The sequence below is a fragment of the Lemur catta genome, chromosome 5, assembly GCF_020740605.2.
Source record: "Lemur catta isolate mLemCat1 chromosome 5, mLemCat1.pri, whole genome shotgun sequence".
Lineage (NCBI taxonomy): Eukaryota > Metazoa > Chordata > Mammalia > Primates > Lemuridae > Lemur > Lemur catta.
In genome coordinates this window covers 78902526-78925935 of record NC_059132.1, presented here as the reverse complement: position 1 = coordinate 78925935, position 23410 = coordinate 78902526, and the positions used below count along the sequence as shown (strand labels likewise).

At 39.9% G+C, this 23410-nt stretch overlaps 1 pseudogene; it reads left to right on the top strand.

Annotated features, from left to right (window-relative positions):
* The window catches only part of LOC123638812, a 115879-nt pseudogene extending 100002 nt beyond the window's left edge, over positions 1 to 15877 (top strand).
* The last annotated feature ends 7533 nt before the right edge of the window (positions 15878 to 23410 follow it).

The following is a 23410-nucleotide window of genomic DNA, read 5'->3' as shown; positions in this document are numbered from 1 at the left end:
GTTTGAGGGATGATTCAAGCACATTACATTTATTGTGCACTTTATTTCTATTATTATTACATTGTAATATATAATGAAATAATTATACAACTCACCATAGTGCAGAATGAGTGGGAGCCCTGAGCTTGTTTTCCTGCAACTAATGCTGTGGCTGATCTGACAGGAGGCGGAGCTCAGACAGTGATGTGAGTGACGTGGAGTGTCTGCAAATACAGATGAAGCTTTGCTCCCTCACCTGCCACTCATCTCCTGCTGTGGGGCCTGGTTCCTAACAGGCCACGGACTGGTACTGGTCCACAGCCTGGGGTTGGAGACTGCAGGCCTAAGGGATAACACCCATGGATCTTAAGGCCTCTCTTTCTCACTCTCCACCCACTGGTTAATTCCCCTGCCACCTCTGGACTTCCCCTAACCTTTCTGGTACCTGTGAGTGATACATTTCTTTTGTTTCACGCATTTGTTTTCACCTCCTCATTATGTCTCACCTGACACACGCACTTGAGCCTAATTTTTCCCTGGTGAGGTTTTTTTTTTTTTGAGAATAGCTATCTAGGCTTCTGACTACTCTTGAAAGAGAGAACACAAGACCAAATTTAAAAGAAATCATAAGTCACAATATAAAATAACCAAATTTTAAAAAGAAGTAGAAGGTAGCATATCATTTATAAACGAGTGGTCAAGAAATATAACTTAAAGTTAGGATATTACTAAGACAGAGGCTTAAGTGTACTTGAGAATGTAGTGGCCAGATGCCAGTCAGATCTTCTGCTACGGGAACCAGCCGATGGCTTTAGCTGCTGCCGTTTTGTATCTTCCATCCACTCCAAGTTCATACTTCCTGTAGGATGTTCCAGCAAATAACTGAGAACGGTAAGGTCATAACGCAGGTCCTTTCCTACGGGACTTCCTTAAGGAGTGACTGTCTCAAAATTTTCCCATTGGTCTGACTGAAACTTTGTTAGAGCTGCTCTGCAGCCTGAGACATTTTGGGGCCAATCTCTCCCCGCCCTCCTTCACAGACGTCAGACAGCCTTTGTGATCCGAAGCCTCTATCCTCCCCCTTCCTCTTGCTGCCTCCCCTTTATTCTTCAAAAGTGTTTCCCTGTGAATCTCCACACACATATCCCATTTTAGCATCTACTTCTCAGAGGATCTGAACTAACCCTGTAGTAACAGATAATAACAATTGCCTTTAAAGTATGTGGTAGAGGGAAGAAGGAGAAATAAGTTCAGAGCAAGCAGAAATGGATTAAATTTGTTCTTGTGCCTAGCGAGAACTCAATAAATAGTCTAAATAATATAGTATCAATGACATTATAATTATTACAACTACATTTATTGTAACTCCGTGTTTTATTCTATTGAGGACACCTCCTTTCCCTCCCACACACACATAGAGCAAGTAAAATCAGACTGTAATGTAATAGATATCAGCAAAAAAAACATAAAGAACAAAAGACAAAATAATTTTTTTTTAGTCAGGACTAAAACAAAAACATTTGTAATTGAGTAAATTTAAATGAAATAAACTTAACTAAAAATGAGAAAGAGAGAGAGAGTTGGATAGCTGGATAACCTCTATATCTTAGATTATTTCATGCTCAGGAGTTTTTTGGTATATTTATCCTTCTTTTCTTTAATTAATTGGATAATGGTTTATCTATTGCCTAGTCTCATTTTAAGCAAAGATCTCTTGTATAAACTTGTGAATTCCACGAAAAATCCTTATTATTTCTTGTACAGGTATTTTGAGTCTATTTTCTATCTTCATGAGTAGAATGTAGAATTTGGTTATTATTATCCTTTTTCCTTGCAACTATTAGGGCTAGGAGATTTCCTCTGAGTACAGCTTTATTTTTATCCTGTAGAATTTAATATATGCAATATTTAATATTGTATACTTAGAATACACCATATTTTAAAGATTATTTGATTTGTGCTTAATATAATTTTTAATATTTTTATTTCCAGGTATAAGAGTATTTTATAGACTGTTTGTGTCCCCCTCAGATTCATGTGTTGAAATCCTCCCCTCAAAGTGATGCTATTGGGGCTTTGGGGAAATAATTAGGTCATGAGGGTAGAGCCCTCATTAATGGGAAATAGTGCTCTTATAAGAAGAGACATGAGAGCTTGCCCTCACTCTCTCTGTTCTTCTCCACGTGAGGAAGCAATGAGAAAACAGCCACCTTCAGACCAAGAAGTTGGCCCTCACCAGACACTGGGTATGCTGACACCTTGATTTTGGACTTCCCAGCCTTCAGAATTGTGAGAAATAAATTTCTTTTGTTTAGGCTACTCAATCTATGGTATTTCTGTGAAGGCAGCCCAAACTGACTAAGACAGGGTTTATTTTCTATTTTCTCATTTTGTTAGTGAAATTTTATTAAATTATGATTAGAGGATATTATATTAATGTATACATTTTATAATGTCCATACGTTAGTATATGTACAATTTTATTTTGCCTGTGTTAATGAGCACTGGAAAAGAAGGCACAATACTTTGAAAAGCTGCAAATTATGGATTATGTTTTTTGGGGACCTCTATGTACCTATTCATCTTTTTTTCAGCTCCACATTTCCTAGTTTGAAAGGGAACAAATAGCACTGTTATGATTAGAAAGTGACTATTGTACTGGGAAGTCATTCCCACAGCTGTCACCTTTAAAACCTCACTACCCTAAATTGATAGGAAGGCAGCCAAAATTTTCAAAATACCCATAATCACAAAACCACATCCTGGGAGGTCATTGAAATCGTGAAAACTGCCATAAACAAGATACCAACAAGATTACAGCTTATTCTAGAAAAACAGACATTTCCTGGACAAAAGATAGAAATATCAAATACACAGTCCTCACTGCACGTCTGTCTTTTTAATACCCATGTACTTCTGACTGCTTGAACCTACATGCTGTCAGGACCCTGAATGCAAGGGGGTCTTTAAAAATAGAATTTTAGCTTGCCATTTTCTGCAGTACATATAGGGCCTCTTAAAGAAGAGTGGAAATCATGCTCTGTGCCAATCCATCATATCTGCCAGAGCCAATTCTTCTAGGCAAACTGAACGTTCTCATCTACAAAAGTATCATGCTCTTATCTAACATCATGCAACTACTCTATTATCATGGAAAACATATGTATTCTCCCACAATAGGAAACCCAAAGTTTCAGTGATCACTATATTCATGTCCAGGTGATAATTATTTCTCTACTAGATCAAACCCAATTACACTTTTTCTGTATCAGTGGGACAAATTATGCATACAGTTCAAAAATATGAAGATTTTTATAATTATATAATATTCTGTAATTACATAGAATATTGTGAGAAAGGTACCTAGGAAAAAAGATACTAGAAATGATAAATTAGATAGATATTGAAACAAGGAAAATGTGATATGTAGCTCACTTCTAATGTCACTTCTAAAACTGTTGATGAAAACAAATTGTATATATTATCTTTCTTTCTCCACTACCCCATTCTATGTTCCTGTTCACTCAAGCACTTCACTGCAAATTGTATTTCTGTGATAATCACTGTGTTCTTTACAAGTTTCTGACAATCAATAACCTGGTGGACGTGGACACTTGGTAAGAACCATTGTATATCATACCTCTGGTCATTTATTCTCACAGGAAAAGTGAATACCCTCATATGCAAATCAAATTTTCTACCCATTGGGAGAAATGAAACTCCTGACTATCCTTCAAACTTGCTCCCTGAATGCTGAGACTGTAATGTTGCTCGGCCCACTTCTAGAATGTGTTACCTAAAGTTGACTCCCACCCTGGGCAACTGGTCATTATGAACTTTTGAAGAGCCTATAAACATAAGTGGAGGAAGAGATGGCCATGCTGTATGTGCACTATGATAATTAGCTACTGGCTCTAATGGAATAATGTCCCTCCAAAAAAGGAGTTGCTTATGGTACTTCTACTTGTTCTTCCTACAAAGTAATATAAACTCTTTTTGCTTGAATCTAAATCAACCTCCATATGCTGACTTATTCTCTTGTAGGTTCCTTTACAGATTCCCTTGAGTAGTTAGAACACTGTGCAAGAGTATTTCTAGATCTTTGATATACATCCCTCATGGGGAAACAAAACATTTAGGAATTAAAATTTTCTGTTAAGCCAATGATCTCACATGAGCTGGAAAAAACACAAATTAATTTCACAAATTCAATATGCTATGTAAATAAAACTACATTTTTGTAATTTAAGCAGATTAATTTCTACAGCAGAATATGTTAAATAAGTTTCAGCATGCATTGAAGGCATGACTGAAGTATTACTCTACTATTTGATTCATTTAGATTTAGTTTGTCAATAGGAATATTTTATTAATTTACACAAGAATACTAATAAATAAAATACAATATGACAAGCCTATATTTGTAATGAATTATTTTCTTGGAGTAAATTGAATGTTAAAGTGGCTCAGATGTTGATGTATAAAAAGATAAACATGTTTTTTTTTGTTTGTTTGTTTTGTTTTTTTTTGAGACAGAGTCTTGCTTTGTTGCCCAGGCTAGAGTGAGTGCCATGGCGTCAGCCTAGCTCACAGCAACCTCAAACTCCTGGGCTTAAATGGTCCTACTGCCTCAGCCTCCCGAGTAGTTGGGACTACAGGCATGCGCCACCATGCCCGGCTAATTTTTTTCTATATACATTTTTTAGTTGGCCAGATAATTTCTTTCTATTTTTAGTAGAGACGGGGTCTCGCTCTTGCTCAGGCTGGTCTCGAACTCCTGAGCTCAAGCAATCCACCCGCCTCGGCCTCCCAGAGTGCTAGGATTACAGGCGTGAGCCACCATGCCCAGCCTAGATAAACATGTTTTAGTAGAATTCAAACACAAATTTAAGTGGAAAATATCAAAATGTATTTCAAATAGTACAAAATTAAAAATACAGTAATAGTAGCCAACACTATAAATATGTAAACATTATAGTTTTACCTTTCTTGTTGGCATCAAAGGTAATAACCTTATATAGAAATTAAAAGGAAGTGATTTCAGATGATAATGAATGGATCTATGTAATAATTAATTAATGTCTCATTTATGTACACAGTGAAATACTTCATTCTCATCAACAGAAATTTTATCATAAATTATTTTTAGCATGATTCACTTATTAAGATTTAATATTCTGCTAGATATAAAGGAAATAAGTGAACTTGTGACCTTTAGAACTTAATATGATACAATCATGGAGAAATGTAAGATTCACAGAAAATGATGGCTGTAAAAATAAGTGGAATTTTTCTCCCATTTAATGAATACTGAAAAGCGTGTTACAAATATCCTAAGTCCTTTCTTAGTATGTAAATCCCTCACATAAAACAAGGTTGCTGTCTGTGTAGCCTGGCATGCAATTGCTCCTTTCTTTGGTAGCAGCATCTGCATCCAAGTGCACACTAACACTCTTTTTTTCCTTTTTCAATGTCCTCTGGTGCTAATTGAAGATTTCTGTGATGAGCTCTGAATGTGCAGGAAATGCCTAGTAGGAGTCCAGGCATTTGTAAATGGAATTTCTGGCTAGCTTATTACTACTTATCTATGCTAGCATTTGAGCTTTATTTTTATTAAACTTAAATCCCCTCTGTACTGTTTAAATCATTATTTGCTAGTTTAAAATTGAATATAGAAAACATGTAATCTTAAATATGTGATTTTAATGTGTTTTGCTACAGACCCAATGGAAGGCTCAAAGTTGAAATATTACAAAAATAAAAGTCAGTAAAATGTCTACTTCAGGACAAAGCTTCAAGGTCATGACATTTATTTATGCTGGAATTTCCATTAGGATCATTAATATCTTGCATTTTAAATGATGTGCTCTTTATTATAAAAATAAACCCTTCCATTATTATTGAAAGAATAAAATACCTGAACTGAAAGGACTGTATTTTTAGAGCTAACAAATTTTATTTTTCAGCACTGGCATGTAATGTAGCCTTTCATAAGCTACAATGAGTTACTAATAAAACAAAGAGCTCCTACATCATTTAAAAGCAAAAAGAATGTGCTTCTCTGTAAGAGACAGAGTAAGAACAAGGGTTTTACTATTATCAAAGGCATAAGGATGTCATGGGAGAGCGGGAACTGAGGCTCGGATGGAGGAGGGCAGGAAAGATAAAGGATGAATACATGAAGAGCAGAGTAGGTACATTATGGTTTGTCAAATTAGTGCAGAGTCACCAGCTCCCTTCTTGCTTCCCTTCCCACAGTTTATCATAAGCAATTTTTACTAACCTACAGGATGTTATGAGAAATCAAAATTCTCTCTTAATTCCACATAATCTAATCAATCAATAAATCATCAACTATATCAATCAATAAATTAACAAATCAGAAAGTCAGTAAATTGATCGCCTACTGTGGGTAAGCATTTGTTGGCTATGTAACAAAGGTCCATTAAGTGACCTTGATGGCAATATGCACACAGGAATTCCCAACAGTAGTATTGTCACCATAGCCTCCCAGAGTGATTACTTTGAAAGAGAAGACACATTTGGATTTTTTTAAATTATGGTAAGAACATTTAACATGACAACTACCATCTTAACAAGATTTTAACTGCACAATACAGTATTGTTAATTATAGGCACAATGTTGTACAAAAGTTCTCTAGAACTTATTTGTTTTGCATAACTGAAACTTTATACTGCTTAAACAGCAAAGGAGGGTGGTGGTGGTGGTGGTTTTAAGGGCTGTCTTAAGAACAACTATAAAATCATATGCATTTGAAAATAAACACACAAGGTTTAAAACCTTCAGAATAATCTTTCCGTTCTCCTTTCCTCTCATGCCACCATCTAAAGCTACTTGGTTTCATTTCTTAAATTTGTCTCAAAACTATTACTTCCTGTTGATTTTTACCATTACTTTTCTAGTTCAGGTATTAAATATTTGTCATCGCTTGGTAATCTGTTACAAAACATCTCTACTCTGATTTCCCTGCCTATGAATTAGTCAGGTCAAAGCCATACCTTTCACTGCTAATTGAGAGTTCTTTCTTTAATTTATAGATAATCAAGTGACTTCCTTACTTAAAAGCCTGTTGGCTATAGAGGAAAGTTTTTCAAGTTGTTCCATATTCACCTTTTCAGCACCTTCTCCTCTTCCTCTTGATTTCATTGGAGCTAGAAAGAACTGATCTTAAGCAGAGATGTGAAAAAAATTAGAAGTTATAATTTGCGAGCTCGCTTTCAACATCTAGTTTCCTAATCCTCTATATTTCTAAGACCCAAACAAAGTGATAGGACAAATGACTATTAATCTACAAGTATTGAACATTCCAAGATGGCAGTGAACTAAAAATTCAGATTTTTTTCAATCATTTTGTAATTTTATTAGAGGTACCTAAATTCACATTTGGCTCAGAAATATTTTCTAGCCCAATATATATTTTCTAAACCCTGGCTTTAAAATCTTGTGAGATGCAAATAAATTGTCTATTATATCCATTGAAAAATATAAGGGTTTTATGAAATAGATAAAAAGGGAAAATATGTAAATAAAGGAGAAATAAATACAGGCAGATCAAAAGACTAGTTAAGCCAGCTGGAAATATTTTCTCCTTTCTGAAGACATTTCATGCAGTTTGAAGAGTTATATTACCAAGAATTAGGTCAAAGAAAAAGCACTTTTATGAACAGGAGCAAAAACCTTAACTACTCTGAGAACATACGCCTGAATTTTTAGAGTAATTCTGAAATATCTTCTGACTAGAATTTCTTGTGGCAATATTTCTATAAGATATACAAGAATAAGATGTGATTATAAAGTTATGTAATAACTTGTTTTGTGAAGCATAAAAAGGCCTTTTCCATTTATTGCATCCTTACTTAAATGTTTTGAATAAGGGTCATAATTTTGAATTAAGTGAATCACTTCAAAAAACGATGTTTGGAAGACCATTCACTTGAAAATATAAGCAGTCCTTTACATAAGAAAATTTGATGCATAATTTACTGGTATCTGCAAGTAGCTGCTGCTTTAATATTATGCCTCAGCCTCCAATGGAAAGTTCCAGAAGGCACTTTGGAAACTCAACCCTCTAGTTTCTTTCTGTTTCTTCTGTATCCCCTTTTGTCCAAAAAGGCTCAGTTGCCCAAGGCTCCTCATGACACTTCTTACTCACCTGAGCCTTTATTTGGTCTATACCTATCCAAATAGAACTCACTCAAAATGTTCCTGCTTCTCATGTGTATACCTCCCTGCCCCAACCACCCATGCCCTTAAGGGTTTTGGAGCCTTCCTCTACCTTCTGCTGCTTGAGCGTTGCCTAACCTAATTAATCTCCCATGTGACTTCCTACCCTCTGCTCACAGTCTGAAGCCCGTCTGCAACCATACAGACATCGAAATCCACACTCATCCCATTCCCAGCAAGAATATCCATGGCAAACCTGACCAAACAGGAAGAGAGGATAGGATCGGGGAGATCGGGGCTTCTGAGGGGTCTCCAAAGTTATCCTGGGAAGCAGTTTGGTGACAGAAGGGATATTGTCCTTTTTTAAAAGTAGTTAATCAATTTATTTTCATTGATATATTAATATAATACTTGTACATATTTTGGGGGTACATGTGATATGTTGATACCTGTATACAATGGATAAGGACCAGGGTAATTGGGATTTTCATCACGTTAGACATTTATCTTTTCTTTGTGTTGGGATCACTACAAATCTTCTTTCCTAGCTATTTTGAAATATACAATAAATTATTGTTAACTATGATTTCCCTATTGTACTATTGAATACTAGAACTTATTCTTCTATCTGCCCCTCTAATGATTAATTAGAACATGAAAATCATATTTGTACTTGTAAAATATGTCTGATCTACCTTAGAGAATGTCCTGGGTCATATTTTTTTGTCAAAAGTCTAAATGTTTATCTTGTTAAATATGAAACACTTTTCTCAGGCACATCCTTTTTAGGCGATTCTTCTACCTTTCTCTATTCTTATCAGCATATGAATATACATTAATATTTTCTCCTAAATGAAATGGACTATTTATCTTTTTAAGTCATCATACGTCACTGTTACTCTGAAAAATATCAGGACTTCTTCCCCAAAGAAAGCATGGATATTTACGGCTTTTTAGGTCTGCTCTGTAACTTGTTTAAATATAGTTTTATAAACTGACTGGGATAATAGCCATTCTCTAAACTAAAGCATTTGGTTTTGCCCATGGAGAAAAACTCATTCTGAATTTTTAACCACTAAGCTAGCATGAAGCAGTGAACGTCAAATAAGACTCTCACAAATCAGAGATTTTACCCAGTGTCAAGCTTTAATGATACATTTAGCTTGGAGGAGGAAAGATGGCTGACTAGGGACATTGGTCACCAGATCTTTCCAGAGGAAAGGAAAGGTTTCAGATACAGGAGAAAAGAGGAAAAAAACAAAAAACAAACAAACAAAAAACATAGTTCAGGTGTAGTTCAGAGGGAAAGATGCTAGAACTTACTGGAGATTCCATGGAAGAAGTTGCAGGGTAGAACAAGAAGAAACAATGTATCGGCAGAGATCAACCTTGGAAAAGCGTGGAGCCTGGTGCAGAGGGTAGGTGGGGGGTAGGTTTTGTTTCTCCTCCATTCACACCTCTAGTAGTCAGCATGCTCCCGAACTGCTGGAGAGCTTTTTCTACGCTCACAAGCGCAAAAGCTGCTGCTACCGCTGAACTGGGAGCTTCCTGAAAATAAATCAAGGGCTGCCAGCCCACTCAAGGTCACTGCCTGTCACCATGGACCAGAGCCGAGAGGGCTGGCCCCATACGGCTTCTCCACCCACCCATAGCGTGCCTTTGTCCTTCCCAGGGAACTCCAGCCCTTCAGTTTTCACATCACCTGTTCCCACAAAGTCCCAACTCCTACCCAGACTGCGGTGGGTGCCCAGAGAATTTGTGTTATCCCAGAGCTTGGGACATTCCATGCAGGCTTCCTTCCAGGGAGAGGGACCTGAAGGGCTTGAGTGCTGGCTCTTCTCTATCAAGAATCTTTTCCTCCCTCTCCCCTCCCGTACCCGCTGCTGCAGAGGGATTGAGTGGGGGTCTCTGGAGCAACTGCTTGCCTCTGTTGGTGTATCCACTCCATTGAGGATCCCACAGAGAGTGGGGCCCACACTTCTCCCCTTGAGGACCTGCAGTGGACCCAGGGGTGCTCAGACTGTGAGCTCTCTGTGCACCAGCACTCCCCAGTGATGCTCGCCAGCACACCCCAGAACTGGCTGCCAGCATTCCCTGGTGCAGGCCATACCCCGAAGCAGGGGGACATTAAGCCTGCTTGAGCATTCCATGGGCAACTAGGAACCAACACGGTTCTTCCTGGCACAGTGAGGGATTGACCCTGGGAATCCAGGGGACAGGACTGCAGGCTGGATCCCTTACCCCCAGAGCTAGATTGTGTTGCTTGGGGCACAGAGGGAAGATTTGTGAACTTAATTTGGGAGGCGAGGGAGCCCATGCGGGCAGAACTGACAGGAGAGTGTGCTGAGGGTCTGAGTAGCAGTGCTCAGGTGGGGCACCCCTTCCCCCACAGGAAAGCCAGGCTTTCAGACCAGGCTGGGATCCCAGGTAGGCAAGTTCCCAACCTGCCGCACTATTGCTGTCAAGCTCAGCAAGTTCAGGCTCCTGTTTGCAGCCAGACACTGGAAGGAGACCCACGGGGCAGGGGAGGATGAAAAACAATGAAACAGGCTCTCGACAGCCACTCTATGAATCCCAGATGGCCCCTCCCCCATGAGCAGACTATTTGGTTTTCGGAGGCCACTTTATCACCTCTGAGGCCATCACAGACCCCAAAGAACCACACTGCAGCTGGCTCTTTCCTGCAAGCTCCAACTAACGACACGGAGAACAACTTGTACAGCCCGTTACCATTACAGCAGCTGCTTCCTCGATCAAACAGGGCATGGCTAATTCTTACCCACAAGCACCACTTACCATCTCAAAGATTATTCTGGGTATCCCAATAAAATTCGCAGTGCTGAGGGGAGGGGAAGATAGCAGACTAGAAGCAGTGGTGTGAGACTCTCAAGGAGAAGTTTAAAAGTTGCAGGGGACTCAAGGTGTGAGGGGATTCCCCCGCCACTGCAGACCTCTGGACTGGTCGGAGAGCTGCTCAAAGTCTGTACAGAGACCTTGCATGGGAGAGCAAGCACACCAGAGACCTGGTAGCAGCCAATCCTGGGTTTCTGCAGCTGACAGCATCCTAAAGTCTCAGGTGAACAACACAAGGTCTGCTCAGGAATCAGCTATCCAGCAGTAGCCTTCGCATCACCCCTAACAAGCCAGGGAGGGAGCAGGCAGAATGAAAGCACCCCCATGCCATGCACTGTGACTGGGAGCTGACCACCCCTCCCCTGCAGGGTGGGATCTGAGCAGAGGAGGAGCCACAGCACCACCTGCGAAGCCTTGGGCAACTGCCTTAGAGGGACCTAGGCAGGGAGGAAAACCCCAGCCAGCCAGCAGCGTTAGCTCACCTCCACAGTCCCTGGGCCACTGGAACAAACCCCTGCTTGCAAGACTGGGCATCAGCAGTCTTCGTGCCAGTGGAATAGTCCCCTGTCTGTGTGGCTCTGTCCCTGGGATAATCAGATCCAGCTCTGAGACTCTTGTTGTGCCCTAGGGCCTGAGGTTCTGCCCCTGTGGCTCCAGAGCCCCCACTGGGCCCGTGACACCACCCCCAAGATTTAGAGTTATGCCTACACCCCAAGACCCCACCCCTGAGTCTGCACAGATGATGTTGGGCTAGTGGAACCATTCCCACCCCAGCCTTGAGCAGCCATTACACTTGACCCTGGTTTGAACAAATACCCACAGGTTGGTTGCCCAGATAGCCTTACCCAGATGCTACTGTCACCTTCACTGGGTGACCCCGGGAAGAGCAATAACCCACAATGCCAGCTTCTGTGGAGAGGGTCTCATCCCACCCCCAACTAGAACTTCCAACAATCAGTTAGGAACAACTCGCCGCCCCGGAAAATGACCCAGCACCAGCTTGAACTGCGGCAATCACAAGGGAAACCAAGGGAAACGGTGAAAACAGAACGGCTGAACTATGGGTTCTCAGTGCACCCGCTCCGCTGATGGGTCAACATTCAGGGTAGGACCTAAAACCCCCACCTAGGGTCCTCCCTTTTTCCTAACTAAGCAGGAGAGTTCACACCAAAGGGGAACAGGTACCCTACAATCCTATTAGCCCTGAGCCGAGAGAAGAGGAGTCAGATGAGAAGACAACAGCAAAAGAAGCCTGGCAACGTGAAAAACCAGAACAGTTTGACCCACTCAAAGGACCACAGTGGAGCTATGGTAGTGGACGTCATCCACAAGGAAATTACCAAAATGACAGAAATGGAATTCAGAATAGGGATGGCAAATAAGACGAATGAAACTGAAAAGAAAGTTGAAAACCAACAAAAAGAATCCAAAAAAAATTTCAGGAAATCAATAAAAAAAAGTCACTAAAAAGATAGACGACATAAGAAAGGACATAATCAGACTTAAAGAAATGAAAGAGTCATTTAGGGAATTTCATAGGTAGGGAGCATGTCCCAAGACTTTGTATAGTTCATTAACTTCAGAAAAATAAATCCTATAAATTTACCCCCCAAATCTCTTGAAGTTTTAATTATGTGCATTTATTTTATACTTATTTTAGTTTTATGGGTGTTGAATAATGAATTGTTAGTTTTAATTATTTGAGTTAGCCCCTCTGATTGAAAACAGTAAAGGCTGACTTTAAAGCAAAAAAAATTTGCTATTTAACATTCATAAAACTAAGTGTAAAGACACATTAAGTTTTATATCTGGGTTAATGTAAGGCAAAGACATTCTGTAGATAACATGTATTTGAGGATATGTATGATCCTGAGAGTATAAATGTCTGGGTACAGGCAGAAATTCCAGGCAGTATTTCAGAGTTTTGAGGTCCAAATGAAGGGCTTGACAAAGTAAAAAGGGGACTCAGGTAATATCTGGGTTACCGATGAAACAAACAGAAAATTTCACGGAGGCAAATATATATGAAGAAAGGGTGAAGTCAGAAAATGGGATAGCAGGGGAGGGCAGAGGGACCCAGAGGGCTCAGGAGGGGCAGAGGGCTCTACTGGGCTGGTAGGGGGGAGGGGCTGTGGCCACACTCTGCTCCTGCATTCCCCTCTCCCATCATCAGAACCCGTTTGTGACTCTCTTATGCTCTGTGATGCGGGCCTGGGACTACAGCCAAGCATAGACACCCTCAGCACTCAGTTGGTTCAGGCAGCCCTTGACTGCAGGTGTCATTTGACCAAGCCTTCCTTCATGTTGGGCTGATCAGGAGAGCAATGTCCAGAGCCTCCAAGCTCTGACCCCAGGACACAGGGTCCTCTGAGGGAGCAGATGTGACTGCTGGCTTGTGATTCTGTGTCCTCCTTGAGCACAGGACTTCTGAGAACATCAAGTGGGGATTTCACAGACAAAATCCTCCTCTGAGTTTTTCAACAAAAGAAATATTGGAAATAGTATGTCACTTTTAAAAGCTGATAAAAGGGGCCAGGCGCGGTGGCTCACGCCTGTAATCCTAGCACTCTGGGAGGCCGAGGCGGGTGGATCGCTCAAGGTCAGGAGTTCGAGACCAGCCTGAGCAAGGGCGAGACCCCATCTCTACTAAAAATAGAAAGAAATTATCTGGACAACTAAAAATATATATAGAAAAAATTAGCCGGACATGGTGGCACATGCCTGTAGTCCCAGCTACTCGGGAGGCTGAGGCAGTAGGATCGCTTAAGCCCAGGAGTCTGAGGTTGCTGTGAGCTAGGCTGATGCCACAGCACTCACTCTAGCCTGGGCAACAAAGCGAGACTCTGTCTCAAAAAAAAAAAAAAATGATAAAAGGAACATATTTCTACTAATTAAAAGGGAGAGTCACGTTATTCTTGGATAATGAATGTCTGAGCTTCTTAGAGGAGTAAGAGAAGTGAGTCCCAGCCTCTCATTCTTTTCTTTTTGTGCTTGGAGTCTGGGCAGGGCCAAGAGGAGAAAGAAAGGTGGAACATTGAAAGGTAAGGTTCTGTCTATTTGACCTTAGCTCTCCAAGGGTGAGCTTTCCTGTTCCTTCCATGAGCTCCCAGATTCATGGTCTCTGAGAATGTCAGTTGCTAACAGTTTCTCTGAGAAAACAGAGCCCTCAGAGAAAGACAATTGGTCCTGAGATACTTCTCAGAGTCTCTGCTTGGCCCATCTGTGGGCATGGAGCAGTGATGGACCTGGGCAATGCGTGTTGCCCAATAGGTGGCCATGAGAGATGTCAAGGAAGGACTACTGGTTAGTTTGGAGTCAGAACTTTTGTCTCTTGACTTTGTTTAAGTACTTTGACTTCTTGGATGCTTAGATTCCTCTTTGATGTAACCACTGATGTCTATGCTTTACGTGGTGGTTTTGAGCAGCATGTGGGATGATGTATGGGAAAGTACTTTATGAATGAAACCACATACACATGTAAACTTTGTTAATATTATTGTTGACCTTTGCTGATTGACCTTGGCTGCTGATCAGAGTTTAATATCCCAAGGGTCTCCCATAAAGAGACCTGTGTATGATCTCTGTGCTTCTACCTTCCTTATATATAACCTACTCTCCTGGTTTCCCAGGTTGGAGAATTTGCCGGAGAGGACCAGAGGAGGGAAGGAAGCTGCTTTCTGCTCTGAAAAAGTGATTAAACTTTCACCTTCTTTCCTGGTCCTTTTTTAAAGCAAGTTCTATGTATTTCAGGGATTCAGTGCACCCTGCCATAGTCATGGGGGGGTAACCATGGAAACGGATATGTGAACGAAGGCCTTGGGAAGAGGCTAGAGAGTGTATTGTGAAGTCATAGATGGGGACACATGAGGGGGTTACCAGGCTTCAGGTGGCCCCACCCCCACTAGGCTAACAGGCTCTCCTTTCCTTGTTCTCATCGTGGCTCCAGCTTTGTACCTCCTATCTTCTGCAGCCCCTGGGCCAGTACCATGATACCATCCACTTTCTTCAACTGTTTTGCATAGACCCCCTCTGTGAAGTGTGTAATAGAACAACAGCTGAAGCCAAGCAACTGCAGTTCTGGGAATCCCTAGAAGATGCTGCTCCCTCTGTGTCCCTTTTCACTTCTACCATTTCTGTGACAGATTCATCACACACTCTGTCCTCTGTACTCTCAGCAAGCCCTCCAGGAGACCTAATACTATCATCCCCTCTGCCTGAGCCTTCTCCACTTCCACCCTCCCTTCTCTCACATAACCTGATGGCCCTCGTAACTGACTTACTTTCACCCTCACCACTCTCTCTGGGTGACTCTCTGCCACCAGAATCTGTTCCTCCCTTGGATTTCAAATTCCCAGTGAATGACAATCCACCCAAGCCACTTGCCTTTCCCTCTCTCCCACCACATCACACTCAAGGAGCAGATCCTGTTCTCTGACCAGAGGCCACTTTCTCTCTAACCACCACCTTTTTATTGGACTCCAGCCCTTCCCAAGATGTCAACCCCTTACCAATTTATCCCAGGCAATGGATCCCATTGATGGCCATGCTTCTCATAGTGCCCTGCCAACCCTGTCTGTTTCACCACCTCCAGATGGTACTTTAGTTGTGACTCAATCTAAATCTATTTCCATCTTATTGAAGTCTGTCTGGGGACATTCTCTCCAGATAGAGCTAGTAAATTGTCCACTTATGTCCCAACAGTCAAAGGCATTGACCCTCCAAGCCTTGCAATTTCAGAATTCTCCAGGTGGCAGCTTCATGCCAAGGACTTGTTCTCCTCCAGCTTGGCGCAATGTTATTTCAAATAAGAGTTTCTTGCCCTCCATTCTTCTGAGGACTCTTTTGCAGGATACCTTATAGTCAACCTTGTAGTATCTGGTTACCTCTCCCTGCCCAACTCTGATGTTCTGACACTCTTGGAGAGACAAGTTAATAGGAGGGATAATTTTCTGATGTGGAAGGAAAAGGAAAAGAAAACAGGATCTTAGGCCAGACTACCAACTAAATTCTTCAGGAAAAATGTTTACATCAATTCCCGATAAGCATGAATTAGCAGTTTCCCTTCCTTTTTGGACCAACAGAGGCAAACCAGAGGAGTTGCACATGCACCAGCAGCGCCAATATTCTAAGACCTTAGAGGATGATTTAGAGCAAAACTATGTCCAGCTCTTCTAACATCTTCTATCTCTGCACAGCAAGTCCCTGCACTCTATTGTCCTTGTCCTAGGACAACATCTGTGTTCTTCAATAGAATATCATATACCTGCATAACCAAAGAATCCTTAGTACTTAACCATCCCCAACCTCTGTCCTTGCCTAAAACCCTGTCTGAATCTCAGTCCCTAACCCTCACTTAGGTCCAGTCTTGGGCCTAATTTCAATACCCACTCCAAATCTTATCACCTGGTCCTCTATCCCAGATTAGGATTTTTTGGGGTATGTTTTCATAAACCCCAAAGTGAGGCACAGTATCTTATGCCATATGAAATTTACCACCTGAAAGGCATGTGTTACAGAAAGAATAGGAAATGGTGTGGGCTTTATCATCTGGGATCAAGAAATCTCAGGAAGACTTCTGTCCTCCAGTTCCCAACCTCACATTGGTCAGCCAGTCCTCCAAGGTCTATGTTCCAATCTCTATACTTCCTGGAGATTTTTCTTTCAGCAGTGAGCTTTAGAAGAAAACAGAGCACCACCTTTGAAAGAGACTCATCCAACACTGGTGGGGCCTGCCCTGCTGCATCCATGGGTCCCTTTCACTGCTGAATCCTCAGAGAGAAATTCCCGAGACATCTGAATCCAAGTGCCATCACAGACTGTCATGGAATCCTTTGTTTAAAAGCCAGAGCACCAAAGTTCTAGAGAATTTTGGATTGAACCAATCTGGAAGCTTCCAAGAGAGAGACTCAGCAATGCTTTCAGTTAAGAAGGATGCAAGGCAGGATCAGGGACATAGCCTGAAAGAAAAGGTGAGAACAACAAATTACAAACATTGGATCTCCAAGCCCCTTAGAAGAAGCTCTAAAGCTTTTCATGAAGAAAAGGTGGGAACAACAAAATCGGTTCCCAGCCTGGCTCATGCAAGGCAGGATCAGGGACATAGCCTGAAAGAAAAGGTGAGAACAACAAATTACAAACATTGGATCTCCAAGCCCCTTAGAAGAAGCTCTAAAGCTTTTCATGAAGAAAAGGTGGGAACAACAAAATCGGTTCCCAGCCTGGCTCATCCCCTCCCTGCCTCCTCACTTGTGGGCAAAAGAGGACATGGAGCCGTAAGAAAATGACTCTCTGATACTAACCATGAGCTTACAGAGAATGCCCAGACAACTGAGGATGGCAGACAGACTTTTTGCACCCCACCCCCGTAGCAGCATAGACAAATCCAATCAGAAACACACTGTACTAGCCAATAGATGCAGCCCAAAGCTGTCCACAGGGCAAGCTAGGTGCGGACATGAGCCAATGGATGAGAAAGTGAGTTACAGCAATGGACTAGAAACACTTCACGGCAAAAGGATGAAGAATTCAGTACATCTTCCCACTCCCAGCATATCCAGAGAGATATTCAAGGCAGAAGAGCTCTGTGTTCCTCAGTCACAATCTAATAACAATCACAAGCCAGCAAGTTGGAAAGCTCCACTGTAATAAGTATGAGTGCAAGCAAAGCAGAAACTACCCTGGTCACTGAAAGTTCCCCACCAAGATTATCAGCTCCCCAATATCCTAAATCATCAGACCTTCAAAATCAGCTGTTGGGTGAATTAAAGTTTAAATTGGAGAAAAGCCAAGCTCAAAGCCACCCCACTGACATGTCCCTTGCCTCAGATAACTTGATTTCCAAGGCCTTACTGACTCATGCCCAGGGCTTCTCCCCTGGAAACCTGACAGCTGCCTGTCCACCTGGAGGACAGAGAGATCAGCATGGAACAGTGACAGGACCCCTGTGTCCCTAAGCATGTCTTTATGAAAGTGCCAGGAAGAAAATTCTCACAAGCTTCAGAGTGAGTGAACCCTCTGGGACCCCAAACAGGAGATATCAGTAAAGGGAATGCAGGGGTTGGGGACATCCCAACTCAGGAGGAAAAATCACCCTGCTCAAGACAAGACATTAGAGGAGATACCTGGGAGCAAATCTTTCCCAATCTTGTCACTGAAGGTACAGCCTCCTTTGCAAAATCATTTCAGAAAACCAATGAATCACTTCTGGCAATGGCTTTCTAAACCTAGAATAAAATACAAAGGGCAAGAAATTTCTCTGAGAAAGAGTAGATTCCTACCGTCCTCTGTGTAGAACAGAGGCCTAAGTAAAAGTAGAGCTGCCTTTGCTGACACTACTGAAGCTCAGAAAATTATGACAGACAGTGGGAAGTTCCTAGGGAAGAAACTGGAGTATAGGCATAAAATAGATATCACTGGCCCTGAAGATCCCCAAAGAAAACTTTTCTAAAAATTTAAATCTGTTCTGAATTAAAATTTAAAAATTTTATTAGTGCACGCACACACATACACACACGTACAAGGTGTCTGGAATACAGATACCCCAATGACAATTACAGTTAAGATAATCATGCTTTAAATGAGCAATCTTTATAAGAAGCAGCCCCTTTAAAGACCACCCCATTGCCGAATCTGATCTTTTTCTGTGTGTATTCTGTACTGCACTAATGTACAATAAGTTCCATTAGGTATTTATTTCCATTCTTAAAATAAAAGCAGTTTGTTAGTATGTGGGCTCATAGGAAGGAGGCAGGTGTGACATAAATAAAAGAAACAAAATGAAAAAAAAATTAGATAAACATGTCCAGAGAAGTTGGTCTTTAACATTATGAATTTTCATTCTTTTCCTCTATCCATCTAGTTAAATTTCATCAGGGAAGAGAACCCAATCTTAATATTGTGAAAGCCCAGTTCAAATCCCTAACTTAATAACATAGGATTCTTTGAATAAGCCTTTATTTCTTTCTCTGCCCAGTCTCACACCATGAGCTATTTGCATTTTCAACTTTTACTCAATTTTTACACTTATTTAATGGCCATTTTTCACAAAGATAAACATTTGCTACAATTTCATGACTGATAGTATGTATGTGTAGAAATCATCAAAGCTACACTGAAGCAGATGATAGAAGGATCTCCTAGGCTTCCTCTCCAAATAATATGCTCCAACAAACTACCCTCACAGGGGGTACTAATTCAAACAGATGCCTCAGCAAAATTATAAATATCTTTATGGCACATTCTTTCAGGGTCTTCCAACTGTTGGTTTAAACTAAAATGTAAATCTGAAAAAGATAAAGTTACACTGTCTTTTGTAGCTAAAATTTTATTTTATTTTTTAAAATAAATAGTTACTTGGAAGAAAGTCCCTAATCTTTTTTTTTTTTCCTTTTTTTTTTTTTGAGACAGAGTCTCGCTCTGTTGCCCAGGCTAGAGTGAGTGCCAGGGTGTCAGCTTAGCTCACAGCAACCTCAAACTCCTGGGCTCAAGCGATCCTACTGCCTCAGCCTCCCGAGTAGTTGGGACTACAGGCATGCGCCACCATGCCCAGCTAATTTTTTTTTCTATATATATTTTTAGTTGTCCAGATAATTTCTTTCTATTTTTAGTAGAGAAGGGGTCTCGCTCAGGCTGGTCTCGAACTCCTGACCTCGAGCGATCCACCCGTCTCTGCCTGAAAGTCCCTAACCTTAATGTATTTTAACAACACTGGCTTTCTGTTTCCTAGCATTATCATTATTATCACTATTATTATTTTAAAGATCTATATTATAATTAAAATGAAAAGTGTTCCATGTGTTCCCTCTTCAGTTACCTAAGAACAGTTTCTCTTTCCTGGGCATGGAGTGGGGTCAGGGAAGGGAAGGAATTATCAGGAGAGCCCTCACATTAATCACATGTGGAGTTATGTACAATAACTACGCTTCTTTCACATGGGTCCACATTTATGCTGTGTGGCACTACTGGTATGTGTTTCTACACCCACGTGGCAGCACTACTTGACAGGATAATAGCCACAATAAAGCTAATCTTATTTCAGTATCATTTTAACACTATTTCCACACAAAGATAATTTACAAATTAAAACCAAGGAGGACAAAATTGCATTTCCCATGGCACATTTTTACTTTATCATGTTAATTGATCTATAATAATATTCCACAGGCTTGAACTCTCCTTTTTACTTCTAACTCTTTTTCCTAAATATGCACGAATATTTATACAACACTGAACATCAGCTCTGGCATTTTCTTCTGATTCCTTTTGCTTGCATCTGTATTATTTTGCAATCTGCATTTTTACACAAATCTTCTTACCCATTTGCCAATTTTATGAAATAATATGGCATTTACTCAGAATTGCCTGTGATCTTCAGTTAATTATAAAATGATAAGTACACCATTGAGTATCTGGTCATACTTCAGAGCAAACAAAATTATTTGATTTCCCCATTTGTAATATTGTTTCTGTCTCATTTGCTTGACAGCTATATTTCATATTATGAAATAAAAGAACTAAAATTATCAGAAGAGATTCTGTTACCCAGTAATTGCCTTTTATCATGACTTACATTCAAAAAATTGTATTGATAACCTATCTGAACATGATAGTACTCAATATTACATTTAAAGAGAAGTAAAAAGTTCCTTATTTTTTCCTTAAGTTATGATTTATGATAGAGTATGGCCAAAAATATATGGCTTTAAAATTTCCAAGGAATGTTTATATGTATTTTCTTAGTAATATACTTTATACAGATTTTTTTTTCATATTATAAGCTTTATGGAATAAATACATCCATTGCTACTAACATGGTTTAGGTGCTCAGTATCTCCCACCACAACTATTTCAATAGTCTTCTAATAGTTCTCACCTTCCCTCACCACATTCTGTAGATTTTTGCTAAAGGAGGCTTTCTGTAACACCAATCTCACAATGAAACTACACTCCTTACCACTCTTTCATCCTGAGATGGGTAAAGTTCATGTGCCTGATTATGATAGAAGAGGCTCTTCCATGAATGGTTAATGTTCTCATTAGTCAATGACTTATAATTTAACCTGCAACCATACCAAAATCTTTATAGATTTATGTGTCGGCAACTTCCATATGCCCACATGGATTTCTTGGCTATGAGTTTTTTTCTGCCTTACTCAGAGCCTCTTTCTGCCTCCTTCCATAGCACATGCCCATTCATCAATCTACTCATATTTCAAGATAAAGTTTACACTCTATGTACATACTTATTTTATAAGGCAAATCCTTACAGAGACAAAAATCGGGAGAATAAATATCTTGACCTAACCCATCCATCTACTCTGCTCCTGAGTTAGGGTCAATGGGAAATATCAACCAAACCCAGCTGGAAGATATTAACAGAAGTCCTGGGAATATGCGGCTATAATCTAAGGTAGAACATGGTAGAGAAGTGTGGAGAGTAAATGTAGAGGAGAAAACAGAATATATTTAATACAATACATAAAATTTGCATGCTGTGCTTGACTGGAATTTGACTTAGAAAACAAGAAGGATAAAATTTTGCCATATAGTTTTCAAATCTACCAATGTAGATTGAAATATTTTAAGCATAAGGTCTAAAACATTTTTCTTCCTTAACAGTAAAATTAAAGGAAAATAACTTAAATATGATTTTAGAAATTAATATTTAAATAAGAAAGGATTAGCTTTGGGAAACAAAATAGAAGGCTTTAATTAGGGCATAGAATATTATTCCCAAAGCAGTTTCAATAAAGAAGAAATATTTGTGGGGCCTGTAAGTACTTTTTACTTATTTATTTTTTCTTTTTGGCTCCTATTAATTCAATTCTTTGTTTCAGTCTTGGTTTCTTATATAACTATGTAATCATCATTAGGGTCATTCATTAAGGTCAATTATGATTTATACTTCGAACTAAACAATTCCAATCTCAGAAAAAAATTAAAGCCAGGAAAGATGCAGCTAGATGTTGGCTAAGCAATTGATTGTGTTGACTTTAATCATTAAGTTCTTAAAAATATTTCCAGTGTTTCTTATTTCAATCAGATCTAAAACTGAAAAATGTGTCTATTATTATGACACAGTCATTTACAATAAAACTCTGATTAATTTAATGCCTCAAATTGGCTTATAGTAATGAAGATATGACAGGAAATAACAATAGACAGCTGCTCGTTATTAACATAAAAAGATACCTGCAAGTTACCCTAAAGTACTGAAGTACTTCACAATACTCCCTTACTTTATGGTTAGCATATTTACTATATCTCACCCGCTACAACATCACTCGATTAACTTCCATTAAATGTGAGTTTCTTAGTTCTGGTTCTGCTGATGCTATGTAATGGCATTAGCCCATAACTTCTGCTGATTGAAACGAAAAATGTTGGAGGAAATGCAAAAACAGCGACCTGGGGACACCAAAAGAAGATAAAAACAAGCTAAGGAGAAAAGTGTCAAAACATGGAGAAGCAACGTGCACAAAGGTGAGTGTCCCAGTTTTCTTTTCCCTCTCAGGACTTTGTCCCAGTGTGTGTGTGGTGGGGGTGGGGTGATGCAGACCTCAGCAGGGACACACGAAGGATAAAACTGTAAAAGAAAGCCATGCTTTATTGATACACAGAGCAGAAAAAGGCTCTCCTGGGGGCTGCAGAATGTAGCTGCATTCCTTTAGAGGAAGAGCCCATGAAGGAGGTTCCCTCAATTCAGTGTATGCACCCTCAAAATTCTCAGCATAAACCTAAACTATTCATGTATAAGACAGATCCAAATTGGCATAGTAAAAGCTTGGAGAGCTAAATAGAGATTTCATTGTACGTAGAAGGCAAGTCAGAATTTATGATCTCAACATAACCAGTTTGATTTTCTGTTCATACAAAAACATCAACATTCTCCAAAGAAGTATAACAGGACCCAAAGACTAAATAATATAATATTTGCAATATCCGGATACAATTCAAAATTATTCACTGTAAACAGAACTAGGAAAATGTAACAAAATCTTAGGGGAAAATATGATCAACAGATACCAACCCCAAGATGACTGCGATGTTGGAATTACCCAACAGATAATTTAAATTAGTTGTAAAACTGTGTTTTATGGGATAAATAAAACACACTTGAAATGTCTGAAATAGGAACTTTCGGGAAACTAAAGAAAAATCAAAACTTTTAAAACTGAAACATACAATGTCACAAATAAAAACACAGTGGATGGCCTTAACGATAGATTATAAATGACAGAGGAAAGAGTTAACGTACGTGAAAGTATCTCACTAGAGATTATCCTAGTTGAAGAATAGAGAAGAATAAAAGATTGGAAAAGGTGAACAGAGCCTGAAGGATCTATGGAACAATTTTAAAATGTCAAATGTGTAATTAGAGTCCCAGAAGGGAGG